At 40.0% G+C, this 17,935-nt stretch overlaps 2 pseudogenes; both read right to left on the minus strand.

Annotated features, from left to right (window-relative positions):
• Positions 1–13,484: 13,484 nt before the first annotated feature.
• Positions 13,485–13,938, minus strand: LOC101590734 (annotated as a pseudogene).
• Positions 13,939–16,733: 2,795 nt separating this feature from the next.
• LOC101591133 overlaps positions 16,734–17,935 on the minus strand; it is a 3,566-nt pseudogene continuing 2,364 nt past the window's right edge.

Genomic DNA, 17,935 nt, shown 5'->3' on the forward strand with positions numbered 1-17,935 from the left:
GGCCCTTTAGAAGTGTGTGCTCTCTAAGAGACATTTTAAAAACAATAAGCATTTTATTCCTTCGAGGCTGTGGCCTTGGAGTCACAGAAAGAAATAAAAAAAAAAAAAAAAAAAAAAAAGCCTGGATCTGATCACTAGGAATATGCTTTTCTCACTATTTCAAAATCTTGGAGAATTTCAAACCCATTAGCTAATAACTTAAAATTAACACCTTCTAACTCATTTGTTGGAACAATGGGTACCAGGAGTAAATTTGCCAGCTGCATTTTATGATGGGTGCATCAGTTTGCAAGCCGCAGGTCAGCACCCACTTTCCCCATGTGGATTCACCAATCTCTGGGGGTGCCTTTTCCAGCAATGATCCATCAAGCTGAGTATTGACAGAAGCTCACTTTAGAGCACATCTTGGAAATATTGTATCAAAACAAGTTAAGCAAGATTCTAAAAATGCAATGAAGCACATCCGAGCACATGTTTCTCATTGAAAATAGTAACAGAACTTTTTAGTGAAAGCTGAAAAATTCTTTAGTTTAATAAGTAAAACAAAATTATTTTGTAGGTAAGGGTCAGTTACTGGAACAGTGGCAGTTTATGAATCTGTCCCCACGCAGCACCCTCCTACCTTGGCTGCAGCCTGGTTTTACTTTGGTATTGGCACACTTTCCTGAAAGGACCTCTTAACTGGGGCCAAGACTGGCCATGTGAGTTGCTGGTCACTCCGTCCGAGCACACGCTCCCACAGCCACGGGCCTGCTGGCTGGGCCTCATGCTCCCTTCTTGCATGCAGAGGAATGACAGTATATGAACCAAACTGCTGGTCACTGAGGTGTCCCTAACAGGCCAGTTGCTGGCTGAGAACACCTGGGAAGGTGCTCTGAAAAAGACCTCAGAATAGCCACAGTAGCCCCTGCTGATGCTTTGCATGTGCCACGTGCTTCTGCAAACCTGCTCTCTATCCCACCCAGGTAGCCTATGCAGTAATTGTTACTTACATATGACGGTAGGGGAAACTGAGGCTTAAATGTTCAAATCAGCCTCCTAGGAGTGTGGACTGGCAAAGTTTAGAGGTGGATCAGTTGATCTGACCTGTATTCCCATTCGGAGGCTTGTGCTAGCTAGCCTTACATTGTAGTTAGCCTTACAAAATATATGATATATACAATTTAAAGAGGAAAGATTTGTTTTAACTTAACAGCTTCAGAGGTTTCAGTACCTCATTAGCTGGCTCCAAGACAGAAATATCATGACAGAAGGGCATTTTGAAGGAAAGCTTGTTATTTAATGGCAGGTGAGAAGCAGAGAGGGCAAGAGACAGAAAGGAACAAAGAGGCTGGGGACAGCATGTAGGCTGAAGGCCACAGCTCCAGGGCCCCACTTCCTCCAGGGGGCCTCACCCCCAGGGGCCCATTCCACTATGAACTCATCCTTAGCCTAAGCCACCTACCAGCACCACATTCCACTATGAACTCATCAGGGGGTCAGTCCACCCACGAGGTCAGCATCCTCATGATCTAATCACTTCTCTGGACTCCACCTCTGAACTTTGCTGTATTGGGGATCAACCCCTGAATTGGAGTCTTTGGGGGACATCTCATATTTAGGGGTTAGAGAGAAGTGCTGAGGGAACATGGTGATTTCCCCGATGACCCCTTTGTAGTTTCACTTTCCATGCTTTCAGTAACCCTTGGCCAAGTGAACTCCACAATCCTCCTCCTGCTATATCATCAGAGCCTACGCCACATTGTCTGCATCCTTGTCTTCATTTCATTGCATCAGGTAGGCATCGTGTCCTTTCACTTCCTCACGGGGAAGGGGAATACAGACAGCAGAGTAAGATATGCTGAGAGGAGTCTACATTAACATAACTCTTTCCTTTGATACTGGAGATTGAACTCAGGACCTTACACTTGCCAGGCAGGCACTTATGCCACTGAGCTATGTCCCCAGCAACAAAACTCTTACTATAGTACATTAAGACGATTCTATTTTATTATTCTTGTTAATCTCTCACCATCTCTAATTTATAAGTTAAATTTCATCTTAGGTATGTGTGTAGGAAAAAGTATAGTATATATAGGATTTGGTGCTGTTCATGGGTTTGGATGCCCACTGGGGATCTTAGGATGTATCGTCCATGGATAAGGTGGGGGCACTGCAGTAATCTGTCTCGTACTGGTATGGGCTCCCTTAGGGTGTCTGTGAAAAGCAAAACAAAGGCCAAGAAGGAGGAATGTCTTAGTTGTTTCTAAAACAGATTTCTAAATTAGTCTGCTATCAACATCCCCCAGAGAAACTTAAGCTTAAATTTCTGGGCCTCTCTGCAGACCCATCAAATTAATATTGCTGAGGGGAAAACAGAACCCACCTGTATTTTCCCCAACTGCTTCCCTGGACCTGGGTGGAGACTCTTGGAAGGCTGGTGGGATAGAGCCTGGGCCAGCTCCAGGAGGAGCTTCTTTACCCCTCCACCCTCGGAGTGGGTTTGGAGTTCTGCTTGCTACTTTGGACACCTACCTGGGTCCTGAGACCAGGATCACTTGGGAAGAGGAAGAGCCTCCTATCCATGATGTGAGCTGCACAGGTTTGTTTACTGCCTTCTGCCTGGGGACTGTGCTTACAGAAATGATTTCTTTGTCAAAATACATGACAGGGAGCCTGCTTTTGCCCCAGGCCTCTGTTTCATAACTCTTTTATTGGAGGAGAAAGAAGTAGCACATTATTGTTCTTCTGCTTCACGTTTTCTCATAGATTAAGAAAGCAACATACACTGTGTGCAAACAGAAAAGCCGGCTTTGTTGTCTGAGGACAGGGAGGTAGGGCTGCCAGGAGAAGGCTTTTCACAGGCCATAAAAGAGACACTGGGCACAAAGCAGGCTGGAGGCAATGGGCAATGGGAGGGCCTGGGAATAGGTGGAAAGAGATCACTTGCACTTATTCACTGGCCCAGGGAAGGATCTACATTTGTCTTATGAAAGTGATCCAGGCAAGCATGTGCCATGGCTCTCAGGTCTCTGTTTCTATGAAAAGGATCTTTTTGGGCTAGTTTTATGCAATAATGTTTTTGAAAATTGGAATGATTTGAAGGCACTTTGATGTTTTAAAAAATGTTGGTAATATGACTAAGACAGTAGCATGCTTTCTAGTGTGTCACCTGCTCTCCTCGTAACCTGTTAAGGGCAAGGTGGCTGTTGTCATCCTCAATTACAGACAAGCAACCAAGCTTCAGAGAGGGAATTCTTCCCTCCACTTGAGTCAGGTTCAATTTCTAATGTGTGTGTTCCTTGTATAAGATTTTCAATACAGTATCTGCTTATGTTACTTGCTTCATAAACCTGAATTTTTCCATGTTGGATGTGATTCAAGTGGAGCCCAAAGTTGAGTGAACTAAGTTCCACAACCCAATATGATATGTATATGCCTTGAGGAATCTCACCAAAAGAATTAATATTTTTCTATAGCGTAAAAGAGATTAAATGACTAGAAATTTCCCCCTAAGTGATGTTTTTTCCTTACCACCAGATAAATGCCCTTTCCTTTAAAAGTTATTTTTATCACTACATGCTTCTAGTACTTAACGATCACTATGTTCATTATAGGTCATGTACAAATGCTCTTTCTAGAACATTGATTCACACATTTTCTTGAATTTTAGACCCACGTGGAGTATGTACTGAAACAGACTGCTGGGGCCCACTCCCAGGGGTTTGCTGCAGCAGGCCTGGGTGCAGCCAGAGAACTCCATTTCTACTCAACTCCCTGATGGCACTGATACTGCTGGATCAGAAACCTCACCTTGAGAACCATAGTTCTACAATGTTTTCTCCCCGTATGTTTGCTCTCATTGTGTCTGTTTTTATGGTCCTACATATGTGCACAACAGATTAATAAAAATGGACCCCTGTGTTACTCGTAATTTTGAAATTTGCTTCCATTTGAATACATCCTAGATATCATTCCTACTCTAATACATCATATCTTAAAGTAGAGATATCCATTATTTTTTAATGGCTGCATAGAATTTCACTTGGTGTTTGAAACTTATACATGGGTTTTTACATTGTCATCATTTTCTCCCCATTAGAAACAATGCTGCAACTCCTTTACTTGTCTCTTTTCACACTTGTGCTGAAGTATATGAAAAATAGATTCATAAAAGTGGAATATTGGGCCTGGGAGATAACTCGGCGGTCTAAGCACCTGCCTGGCAAGCACAATGACCCGGTTTCGATCCCTTGTACCCCATGCAGTGCTGGCCCCGCTCGGTGCTGGCCACTGAAACCGGGTGTGGTGGTGCACGCCTGTAATCCCAATGCTAGGGAGGCTGAGCCAGTTGGATCACTATGAGTCTGAGCTCTATAGTAAGACCCTGTACCAAATAAATGAATAAATGAATAATTTTTTTTTTCCCTCCGGATGCCGGCAGGGCAGGTTTGACTGGCTTGAGTTGTGGGGATCGAATCACAGCAACTTGAGCCTGAGTGATTTTTTTGAAGCAGCCACTTAAACAACTGAGCTAAGGGGCAGGCCCCCATGAATAAATATTTTAAAAAGTGGAATATTATATGATAACATAAAAAGCTTTAAGGTTGTATACAACTGTCAGATTATCTGCCATCTCTTTAAATTTGTTCCAAATTTTATTCCTACCAATAGAGTTTGCCTCAATAATACTGATGCTAATAATGTTTTATATCCTTACTTATCTGGTGGGTGAGAAATGCTATACTGCTATTTTAATTTATGTGCCATTGCCAGTGAAATTGACCATATGTTATTGGCCAATTTTATTTTATCTTCCATGATATGTCTTCTACCTTTACTCATTGCTAGAGAAAAAAAGATCTTAGGTTAGACAACAGGGAATTTCTTTCCTTTTTAATCATGAAAGGCCTTTATTTGTTCATCATTTTGAAGGATAATTTTGTAGTATCTAGTAATGTGGGTTGGTAATTATTTTCTTTTAGGACTCAAAAAGCATTATCAACTTTCTTGTCCTTTAAGGTTTGTACTGAGAAATCTGCTTTTCTTTAGCAGCTCCTAGAATTCTCTTTGTTCTGAATCTTTGGAGTTTTGACTATGCTGTATCAGACAGAGGTTCTTTTCTGGTCATGTCTGTTTGGGTCTTAAATGCCTCATATATCTGGGTATCCCTCTCATTCCTGAGAAAGAAGAAATTTTCTGCAATGAGCAAATTTTTTATGCTCTTACTCTCTGCCTACATCCATTCCTCAAGTTCAATGGTCTTTAGGAGTTTTCTGTTAAAATCATCTAGGAACTCTTGAATCATCTTTTGATTGTCTCATTTCTTCAGTATTACCAAGAAAATGTTTTAGAATGTCAACCTTGTCTTCAAAACCTGATGTTGTATCTTTTGATTGATCTTGCCTACTGCCCAAATTTTCAACTGAGTTTTTCATTTCCAGAATTTCTACTTGATTTTTTTTTAAACATCTAATTCTTATCTGGGATGGTACTCCTTAAGCCATTCAGCTGCCTATTTGTATTTTCTTTAAGCTCATCTTAGTGACTGATTCATTCAGCTTCTTGTTTCTTATTTTAATACCTGGAAATTCATCTACTTCAGGGTATATGAGATTCATTTTATGGGTCTTATGAACATTTTGTTGCTTGTTTTCTTATGGTTCTTGGGTGTTGTGTCGAATGTCATAAAAAGGCTGAGATAGAAGTCCCTGCCACTATAGTATAGATATCTTTAGTAAGTGGATTTCTCCCTGTGATGTGCCATTGGCTTTGGGTATGATTCAGTGTATAGGCACCTACTCAATAAATCTGTGTTATTGCCTTTCGAGGAGAAAGTAATATTAATAATATTAGTATCCAAAAGAACCAGTAATATACCAACACATAACTTAAAACTTGTTTAAGACTCAGTAACTCAGGAAGATGGAGGAGGAGTAGTGACACAATAGCCTGGGAAATAGGAGAAGAAAAAAGAAAAATAAAATGAAACGAAAAATAGGTTTTGATGATATTATTTTTATGCCAGAACAGAAGTAGGGAGGGAGAGGAGGAGGTTTGAGAAGATATGTGTGGGGGCAGAGAGAAAGAAGGAAAGGAGACATGAATGAGAATGATGGGGGGCTTACAGGATATTGGAATCAATTAATGAACTAGCAGTAACCCAATGTTGGAAGATTTGGAAAGCAACTCTGAGTGAAGGAGCACCCAACAGATTAGTGTAAATCAATGTAGAAATTAAAACAATAGTCAACACCCATACACAGTTACTTACACATATCCCTCCCACACCCCATCCAGTTTAGGAGTGAAGGAGGTGTGAAGATCTACACAGTGGCTGAGTCCACTTCTGTTGTTTTGTGGATCTGTGGTGAGGAAGTTACCTTGCTTCTTCCAGTGAGGTTCAGCCTGGAGTTCTCAGCCAGACGGAAACTTATGGAACATGGAGTAATTCTTACTCCATCTCTGGAATGCCCAGCCCTCTTATCTCATCTTGCCCAAGTCCCTATGATTTGAGTGCCATCTGGGGTTAGGGAGGATGTTTTCTTAACTGATGCAAGTTGTTTCTAGCTACCCTCCTTGGCCGCAGTCCCGACTCTCCTGAACCTCTGAATTTGTCTTTAGCACTTGTTCCACAGGGCCAGTGCTGGAGAGACAGGGACTTGGTAGCTCCGCCTCAGAGTGGACAAAAGCGCTGGAGCAAGTGTTCATTTGTGGCCTCCGTCCTGCCTTCTTCCTCTAAAAGTTTTGTGCATTTCATATGACTCTCTGGACCTCACTGGAACCTATACCCATGATCTAGGGATCTGTTTGCTGTCATTACCACAGATTCTAGGCCATGTCCTCATGGGGACACTGCTGCAGATAATAGTGTCGCTGGACCTGTGCTGGGAGGACTAACCAGGGCTGACGGGCAGCTTCACCTCTTATTCTAGCTTTCCCATTTTCTGTGTTTCCCCCTGTTGATGGTTCTGTTCAGGGTGTATTTCAGTGGCCTTTACTCTATTATTTCATGCAACTGTGCTGACCTTGGTGTATATCTCTGTGGACACTGCTTCCTTACATGTCCCCAATCCTCTTCTACCTAAAGATAAATTTTTAAAATTATAGTCTTTTGCTTGCTAGCACATGCAGGTTATAAAGATACACATCTGTAAGTAGAACCTGAGGACAGAGGCCTTTGTAGCTAGGACTGCAGACTGGGTGGAGAAGGTCCTATAGTATGGGCCAGAGCTTGGGCTTTGAATGAATAGATACGGAATTCTGGCCCAGGCTATAAACATCATAATGAAATTAAGGAGCATACATTAAGTTGGGTGGGGTGGCACAGTCTTGTAACGTCAGTTACTTGGGAGACTGAGGCTAAAGGATTCCAATTCCCAGGCTAGCTTGGAAAACTTAGTGAGACATCACTTTAGAATAAAAATTTAAAAAGGGCTGAAGATGTAGTTCAGTGGTAGAACTCTTGTCGAGCATGTAGGAGGCTCTGGATTCAGGCCTCACTAGCAGACAAACTAACAAACAAGACAAAAAGACAGAAAGAAAATCACTCCCAATCCTTTTATCAAAATAGCACTCATTTTATATTTTTCTTTACAGTCATTTACCTTGTCTCCTGATGTAGACTGTATTTCCCAGCTTGTTAAAAGCTCTCTGAAAACTTGCTTTTCAGTAACATTATCTGAGTCTAGTGTGGGGGCCCAAGTCTAGTATGGGAGTCATGTAACTAACGTGCCAATTTTATTGGAATAAAACCCTTTTGTACATCTCACTTTGCCTATATATGTGTCACCTATCACATGATAGCAGTACACTGTTTTTGTCTCACGCCTGGAGACACCATGGGGGTGTGTTAGACTCCACAGAGAGAGAAATTTAGGGAGAACAACAAGGCTAGATCTTTTTTTTTTTTTTCAAAGTTTAAGGCTAGATCTTTAAGGGGAATTCAGATCAAATTGTCAAGCCTGCTAATCCCTGACTGTGATTCTTTTAAAGAGATTTTAATCCAATAAATATTGAACCCTATTGGGATAGAAGCCATGAATGCTTCTGTGTTCCTTCTGGGCTCTGGGTATGAGTTGGAATCTTCTGTACTTGTGTCTTGCTAACCTCACTCTCAGGTGCCCTGGCTGGGGTGCAAGAAGGATTCAGATAAAGCCATGGCCCATCCCATCAGAACCACCCAGGATCCCCAGAGCATCCATTCCCAGCAGTCAGCAGCCAGCTCTCTTGAGCCCTTAGGCTGTGCCCTGTAGGCCAGGCACCTACAGGCTGGCTGGAAGGGATTCAGAGAGAGGGCCTGCAGGAATACCTCGGGAGGGAGACTGTCATGCTGCCTCTGAGCCTCATCTTTCTGTCTGTCACCTCTCACTGCCCTCTGTTTGGGGGCGGAGACGCTGGCAGACACACTATACCTGCTTTGTGACTATGTGAGTCTCCCTAAGGGCGTGTTCCTAGGCCTTGCACAATGTCTGCTGCGTTGCTTGGTGCAGATCTGGATGTGTTTCCCAGGCAGATGGCATGATGACACCTGGCTGGCCCAACTCTCCTGGGAATACTTGGCTCCCCTCATCTCTCCTTAATGTCAAGGAACCACTTGACATAGCAGTGGGAACCAGTTTCAGAGACCATCCACAGTATGTGTTATGTGAGATCTTGCACTATGTATATATAACACAACTTCAAGGGGTCAATGAGTTTGAAGGTAACAAAATAAGCAGATGTATAAAACACAGATTGTTTGTGTTACTAATAATAGTTAATGCAATAGCTATTTATTGAGCATTTACCTTGTGACCATTGTGGACTAAGAGCATTTAGGTGGCGTAAAAATCTCCCTGAGATGGATATGATTAATAGCTTCATCTTTCCATGAAGAAACTGAGGCCCAGAGAAGTTAAGTCATCTGCCCAAGACCCAAAATGGTCTTGGACTTAATCACAGGCCCACACCTGTGACCACGACTTCTTACGGTATATATTTTTAGCTGTCCTTCATCCTTGAAGCCCTGGAATCAGCCTAATGGATTATTATACATTTTACTTGAATTAAAATTTTTATTTAGGACTTTAAAACACTTATAAATGGGACTGAGCAATGGTCTTCCTGCTCTCTCTGTGATGTTTGAACACTTAGTCAAATTTTTGGAGTCAAGCTTTTGAGCTGTAGAGTGACTTAGAATTCACCACAGGAGAAGAGCAAGAATTTCTTAAATGAAACAAAGCTTAGAAACAATTAAACAAAAGCTAGACAAGATTAATAACATACATAACGTTTTTTAATGTGGTAGAAACATCAAAATGAAGTCAAAGACAACAAGAGATCAGGAAAGTATTTATGATACTAATGACAAATAGTTAATATCACATAAAAAGATTCTACAAGTTATAATGAAAATAAAACAATCCAATTAAAAATGAATGAAAAATATGAATAGCAATTCAGAGAAGAGGAAATCCAAATGGCTAATTATTGTTAAAAGATTCTCAACTTTATGGTTAGGAAAATATAAATTAATCTGTTACTGATTTACTTGTTCATTCATCAGCTCATTGAAAATGAAAAAAGTCTTAGTGTGACTAGGGTGGACACTGAGACAGAAAGTGTCCAGTCTGTGGCATAAGCATGAAATACTATGATTTACTTGGAAACTGATCTACAATATCTTATAAAATGTACGCTATGGTAGATACTCTTAATTATCTACCAATATCCAAATTGTTCATACTCTTTAGGAATAGAAACCTAATTTTTAAAATGGAAACAAGATGATAGCTTGTAATTGAAGCCATTAAGACAATTATGTTCTTGTCTAGTTACTCAATTTCCTGTACCCCATTGCAGCTTCGGTGGTCATATAACTCAATTCTGATCAATGAAATGTAAAGAGGAGGCTACACACTCTGTATGGGACAGACAGTTCATTGCTCATGGAACTGTCTGGGTCAAGCTAGGGTGGGAATTAAGCACGTAGGTTAATTACTACGTTCATCAAGTATTCTCTTTTTAGTGTTTTAGCAACAAAGAGATTCTTGGTGAATGACACAATGAATTTAAATTTTGTTTCCTTGCTGAATGATGCCACCATGAAACTGTTTCATAAAAAGTACTATGTTGATATCAGCATCACAACAGCACTGCTTGTATTTACATGACTAATTATAGCCTGTCTATTTTAAGTTTCAAGAATGTTCTCAGTGTAGAATAATTTATTCCCTGATATTGTCTCTGACAACAGTCATATGTCCACAAACTTTTTGCTTATATTAAAAAAAACCAACAAAGGGCCAACGAGATAGATCAGCAGACTAAGCCCCTGCTTAGGCAAGTGCAGGGACCAGGGTTCAATTCCCAGCACCACACGCTGCTCCAGCCTGCCCCCCGGACCTGCTGAGCTGGCCATTGAGTCCTGGAGTGGTGGTGCATGCTTGTGATACCAGCGCTAGAGAGGCTGAAAAACAGGATGGTCACTATGAGTCTGAGCTGTGCAGTGAGACCCTGTACCAAATATATAAAAAAGTAAAAAATAAAAAAAAAACCAACCCCAACAATGCCCATTGGATTCAATGAATGTGATATCATTTATTTCTGTGCTTTCAGTTACAAGCAAAAATCACAAATTATCTGTTTCTACATTTCTTGCTGTATGTTTTGAAACTTATCTTCAAGATGTTTAACAGTATTTCCAACAAATGCATATTTGTGTCGGGACAAGAACAATTAAAATTCCAGTCTTTTTTTTTTTTTCTTCTTCTTCTTTTGAAACAGGTTTTCACTATGTAGTTCGGGCTGGCCTTGAACTCACTGTGTTGCCCAGGCTGGCCTTGACCTTGAGGTGAGCCTTTTACCTCAGCCTCTAGAGTGCTGAGATTACAGGTGTACACTACCATGCCAGGCTTAGTTGACTGTGATACTTCAATAATATTTTGATTTCTTCTTCTTTTTCCACAATGCAATGTTTAGTTGTCTTTTTTGTTTGTTTTTGAAATAGCTTTATTGAGTTAGATTTTACATACCTTAAGTTAACCCCTGTGAACAACTTAGCAGTTTTTGTATGCTCACCAAATTGTGCAGTGTGCCAGCCAATTTTAACCATGAACTTGATTGGCTAAGAGATGCCTGGAGAGGTGATTAATCTGACTAGTCAATTAATCCTCTGATGTTCGTAGCTAAATGTGCTGTTGGGAGGTGGGTCTCTGGGGGCATGACTTTGGAGGGTGTATCTCTTGCTGGAGCTCTTCCTGTGCTCTGCTTTCATTTTCTTTCTTCTTTCTTTCTTTCTTTCTTTCTTTCTTTCTTTCTTTCTTTCTTTCTTCTTCTTTTTTTTTAGTGTAAGGTACTGTTTATTTTTTAGATGGCCTTGCTATAGGAGTGACAAGAGAACTCTGGATTTATAGGTTTATTGCTGCTACTTCAGCTTTCTTTCACTATAAATGACTTTATATTTTCCTTTCTTCTTTTGAAGTTATTTTTATTTATTTATTTATTTTTTGTGGAACTGGGGATTGAACTCAGGCCCTTGTGTTTGCCAAGGAAGCACTTATTCCACTGAGCCATCTCCCCGGCCCTCTTTCATTTTCATTTGAGGAAGTGACAAACTGTTTTCAAAGTGGCTGAACTCGGCAGACTAAAGTGCCTGCTTAGGCAAGTTTAGGCAAATTCAGGGATTGAGGTTCAATCCCTGGCTCCACATGCCGTGCCAGCACCCCTTTGTAATCTTGGCACTGGGGAGGCTGAAAGCAGGAGGATCACTATGAGTCTGAGCTGCATAGTTAGAATCTGCAACAACCAAATACATTAAAAACAAACAAACAAAAAACCAAATTGGTTGAATTGTTTTATGTTCCCACCAGCAATGTACAAGGGTTCTGATTTCTCCTCATCCTTGTCAACTGTTGTTATTATCTGATTTTTAAATTTTAGCCTTGCCAGTGAGAAAAAATGGTATCTTATTGTGATTTTGAGCCTCTTCTCATAGGCTTGTTGATTACTTTTATATCTTTGGGTGTCTGTTCGAGTCCTTTTCTCATTTTAAAATTGGAATACACTTGTTATTTTTCCTGTTGCATTAGAAGTTTTTTTATTTTAGATACTTGTCTCTTATTAATTAGATAATGCAATCCCAGTTCATCGGGTTCATTGTACCGCCGGTATTCTTTGATTTTTTTTTTTTTTTTTGTGGATGAATTTGCCAACCATTTATTAAAATATATAAAGCTATATTTATCAAAATGTATAAATCCATAAAGAACATGATAGTATCAATAGAGCAATAGATTAGTAAAACCTTCCAACTAGGAGATCTTTTTGAAAAAATTCCTAAATACAAAGGCCAAAATCGGGATTCTTTGATTTTTGATGAAATCCAATGTACCTATTTTTTTCTTTGGTCCTGCATTTAAAAACTGAAGCTTAACCCAAGCAAATAAAATATACTTCGATGGGGTCGGCCTAAAGCATCTGTTTCCGCAGAGTGCAGCGGCCAAGGTTTGATCCCCAGTGTGGCATGCTGGCCCTGCCCTTGGGGCGTACTGACACGGCGATTAACACTGGGTGTGGTGGCACGTGCATGTTATCCCAGTGCTTGGGAGGCTGAAAACAGGAATCACTATGAGTCCGATCTACATAGTGAGACCTTGTAGACCCTGTCCTAAAGACAAGAAAAAAAAAAAGCTTCTAAACTTACTTTGATGTTTTCTCTTACAAGTTGTATAATTTTCACTTTTAGACGTATAATCTTGAGTTATATATAGTATGAGATAAGGGTCCAACTTCATTCTTTTGCAGGTGACTAACCAGTTAACCCATCCCTATTTGTTGAAAAAGAATTTTCTTTCCAATGAAGTTGTCTTAGCAAAACAGATCATTTATCCATACATGTATGGCTTTATTTTTGGACTTTCAGTTCTGTACTACTGATCTATTATTTAGATGATATTTTTGTATTATTGTGCTAATGCCACACTGTCTTGATTAACCTTTCTCTTTTTTTCCCGATTTTTTTTTTAATAAACAGTTTATTTACGCTACACAGCAAAACAGACAAAACACCATATAAACAAAAAGGAAGTGATGCAAAATAGAGACACTAGCTGGCTTTGGATTTGAGGCTCACAAGCAAGCAACGCAGCCTAGGTTCTGAGAAGACCGGAGGAGAGGTGGGAGGGGCAAGTGACTTTCTTCATGCATAGCCAACTAGAGGCTGTGGACAGCTCTGAGCAGTGGGAAGCATCCTGCCTCCAAGAGCACAGGACTAGCTCCTAGGGGACGTACCCAAGTATACAAAACAGTTCAAAATACAGAAGACTGAACGAAGAGACCCTGTATGAAAACGGGGTGATTCAGCGGATGAAAACTATGCCAGTGGCGCCCGTCCAGCCCTCCCAGGTGACTAGTGATCCTAGGAGCGACTCTAGATTTGCAAAAAGTGTAAACGAGTTCTTGCCAAACCAATCCCTTCCTTTGTGCAGAGCCCTAAGGCCGCTGCTTAGGAGGGTGCAAACTTCTCATTTGTGCTCAACCCTTTTCTGATATTCCACTCTGTTTTGGCAGTAGATCGTGTAGGCCTCTGCTCAGCTGGGTCTTGGATATTTGGTTCACTTAGAAGTTCCTGTGTTCCTAATAAGATCTGTTCCATCATGATGGCTGGCCTCCAGTCTTTATCCTCCTCCAGGATGGACAGTCACACTATGTCCAAGGGGTACACATTCCGGTGGAAGAGCGGTGGCTCAAATTTACATTTTGGTGGTGAGGATGGAAAAGCATCTTTGAAAAGCGTCCGCAGCTTGAACAAACCTTCATCCCGGGAACCCCCTTCTTCCCTGGGCTGGAGCCCTCCCAGTTCATCAGGTTCATTGTTCCACTGGGATTCTTGGTAGGGACAGCCACAAAGCCAAACGGGTGGTCTTTTCTCCAAGCTTTTCTCTGCTGGGCAAGTCTGCTGAGGGCGATCCCCGACATATTCAAAGTCCCTTGCAGCCCCGAGTAGCCGCATTGGGCGGCAGAGGCAGCGGTGCTCCCTTTGTCTCGGAACTTCCCTCCATGCCCCTCCCTTGATTTTTGAGGCAGGATTTTGCTTTGTAATTTAGGCTGAACTTAACATCACTATCTGTCTGAATATCAGACGCCTTAGACATAACATGGACCAGGTATTTTCCATCAATCATTGATATGCTAAACTTTAAATCCCTATAGAATGTGAAAAAAAAATAGAAATAAACGATCACACATTTTTACACAGAAATTTAGAAATCTAACCATATACAACATTGTAGCAGGACAGTGCTGTAACTGAGGCTGGTTTTGAACTCACCATGTAGCCCAGGCTGGCCTCAAACTCACGGTGATTTTCCTCCTTCGGCCTCACACATGCTGTGATTACAGGTGAGCACCACCACACTCAGCAACATTTCTTGGTAATAAATTTTGAAATAAAAATTGTGTCTTCCTATTTTGTTCTTTTTCAAGATTGCTTTGATTATTCTTTTTTTTTTTTTTTTTTTTGCTTTGATTATTCTTGATCCCTGGAAATTTCATATAAATTTTGGAATTACCTTGTTAGTTTTAATGAAGAAGTTGTCAGGGATTCATATAGGTATTGCTTTCAGTCTGTATCTCAACTTGGAGAATATTGTCATTTTAACAATTTTGAGTCTTCTAATTATGGTCTTGTGATGATTTTTCCATTTATTTAGATTTTCTTTACTTATTTCAAAAGGTATTTGTATACTTTTCTTTTTTCTTTTTTTTTCAAAGTTTTATTGATAAACAGCAATGAGACAGTTTCAAATCAAATCGGAAGTACAGTTTCAACAATAACACACTGCATATATTCGTCTTAGTGGTTAATTGCTGTACAAGATGCGGACTTGTGATCCTATTTACAAACACCATTAGAACAAATCATTCTATTCATTAAGACAATGCAACTATATATCTATCCTAACCACTTTGAATACACAGATACAAAATGGACATTCATCGGTATACCCCATTTTTTCTAAGTTCCGTTATTGAATATTATAGGTGTGTAAACTCAGCAAAATATTCTAAAAGAGTCCAGTAGCCCATAATAGCTTCTTGGGTCTTCTGTTTAACTGGCAATGTCAGAAATTATTGACCTGAGTCCCCCACAGCTCAACTTAACAGCATGGCTTTATTTCTTATATTTCAACTTCATACTTTTCTACTGGATGTATACTTTTCTGAGTATATATTTTATCTTCCTTTTGTTAAACTTATTTTATTTTTAAATTAAAAATCATTTTAAACTTGTATTGATATATAGTAATTGTACATATTTACGGAGTACAATGTAATAATATAGCACATGTCTACAGTGTGGAATGACCACCTCTGAGTAATTGTCATTTCCATCTCCTTAAACATTTATCATTTCTTTGTGCTGGTAATGTTCCAACTCCTCTCCTAGTTCTTTATAAAATGTATAATGAATTATAAACTATATTCACCTTACTGTGCTATAGAGTATTGGAATTTACTACTCCAATGAGACTGCATTTTGGTACCTGTAATCCAGTGTCCCTCAATCTCTGTCTCTCTCTCTCTCTGTCTCTCTCTCTCTGTCTCTCTCTCTGTCTCACTCTCTGTCTCTCTCTCTGTCTCTCTCTGTCTCTCTCTGTCTCTCTGTCTCTCTCTCTCTCCTATCTCCCCTGTCTCCTCTCTCTCCTCTACCCTCTTGTTGCTTTTTATGTCTTTGGTCTCCATGAATGGCTGACTCCTGTCATGCACCATACTGCCTTGGGACCAGTTGATAATGGCATTTCATCTCTACAAACTATGAGATAAAGAAACCTTTCCTCTAACTTTGGGTATTGGATGTTTTGTCTCAGCAATGAGAGAAAAGTAATTAAGGCATTTGGTATCCATTCAGACATCTTTATCTGCGAAATATCTATTTACTTATTTTAAAATTTTTCTTGTTTTTGATTTTTTTGTCTCCTTTAAATTCTGGGTATTAATCCCTCTCCAGATGAATACTTGGCAAATATTTTCTTCCATTGTGCAGGTTGTTCCATTGCATTTGTTTCCTTCACTTGTGCAGAAACTTTGTCATTTGAGATAATCCTGTCCAAGTTTCCTATGGCTTCTATTTGGGTACATTTTATGTGTCTGGAAATATATCCATTTGTTCTAGTTTTTCCAATCTGTAGGTGTATAGTTTTTTTTTTTTTTTCAGAACCCGGGGTTTGAACTCATGCCCTTGTACTTGCCAGGGAGCCACTTATTCCACTGAGCCATTTCCCCCACCCCTGTACAGTTGTTAATAGTCACTAATGACACTTTCTATTTTTGTGGTACTAGTAGTCTTCTTTTTCATCTCTGATTTTACTTATGTCTGCTCTCTTTCTTGTGTAGTCTAGCTAACTCTTTGTCTAATTTGTTTATCTTTTTAGCTGAGGGGATAGCTCCATGGAATAAGTGCTTGCCTGGCAAGCATAAGGTCTTGAGTTCAATCCCTGGTACCACAAAAAAAAAATACTGTTATTGCTTATCTTTTTAAAAACTACCTCTTCATTTTATTGATCTCTTAAAAAAATTCCATTTAAAAAATCTATGTTCTGGGAGGCTGGGGAGATAGCTCAGTGGAATAAGTGCTTGCCTGACAAGTCAAGGTCCTGAGTTTGATCCCTAGTACTACCAAAAAAAAAAAAATTATGTTCTGACTTTTTTTTATTTCATTTTTCTAATTTTGGATTTGATTTTATCTTGTTTTTTAAGGTCCTAGTGTTTCATTATCGGGTTACTTGTTTTGGAGTCTTTTCTATTTTCATTTTGATGTAGATATTTACTGTTCTGTATTTGTTAGTTTTGCTTTTTCTGTGTTAAGGTCATAACCTGTGCTCATACATAGGCTATGGTATGCCATGTGCTGGTTTTCATTTGTTTCAAGAAGTTAAAAGTTTTCCTTTTTTATTTCTCCATTGGCCCATGGGTCGTTCAAGAGCATGTTTAATTATCAGCTAATTATGTAATTTCTAAAACTCCTCTTGTTGATTTGTTTTTGAGACAAGGTCTCACCATTTAGGCCAAGGTGGCCTGGACTCACTATGTAGTGCAGGGAGGCCTTGAACTTGTGGCAATCTGCCAAGTGTAAAATACTCACAATTATAAGTATGAAGGGACACAGATGATCTCCTTGGAGAATTACACAGGACAATACAGGTGCCCAAGATGTTCTTCATAGAGCAACAGGGCTTCTGTCAAACTGACACATTTCCCCTGTGTAAAATACTTCCCATCTTGTTTCAGCATTTTCATCAAGAGGTCAAGAATCAGTGTAAGGTGCCGGCCAAATAGCTCAGTGGATTAAAGCAGGTAATTATGTAATTTCTGCAAGCAGGTGCAGGGGCTGAGGGTTCGATCCCTGGGCCTGCTATGTTGGCTCTGTCCCTGGGGTATGATGAGATGACAATTGAGACTGGGCATGGTGGTGTAGTCTAGCTCTTGGGAGGCTGTAAACAGGCAGATCACTATGAGTCTGATCTAGTAGTGAAACCCTGAACAACATGTAGACCCTTCCCTAAAATAAAAAAAAAAAAGAAAAGAAAAGAAAAAAGAAAAAAGAATCAGTCTGAGAAACTCCCATGTGGAATCTTCTGGAGATGATGAGATTGGAACAGCAGTCAAATCATTAATCACATAATCAAACTCTCTCCCTTCTTTGGTGTACCTCTTCAGTACTGGACTACAGCTTCTATGAGAACCTGATAGCAGTCTCCTTTGAGAATGTCTAAGATGTCACTACATGTTTGTTTTGGGTTTTTTTTTGGCGGAACCAAGGATTGAGCTCAGACCCTTGTGCTTGCCAGGGAAGCGCTTATTCCACTGAGCCATCTCCCCGGCTCCTGGCCATCTCCCCAGCTTCTCACTACATGTTTTCTGCATGTATTTCTTTTTTAAAAAATATTTATTTATTTATTTATTTATTTATTTA

This window comes from Octodon degus, unplaced genomic scaffold (assembly GCF_000260255.1).
Source record: "Octodon degus isolate 3935 unplaced genomic scaffold, OctDeg1.0 scaffold00058, whole genome shotgun sequence".
NCBI lineage: Eukaryota > Metazoa > Chordata > Mammalia > Rodentia > Octodontidae > Octodon > Octodon degus.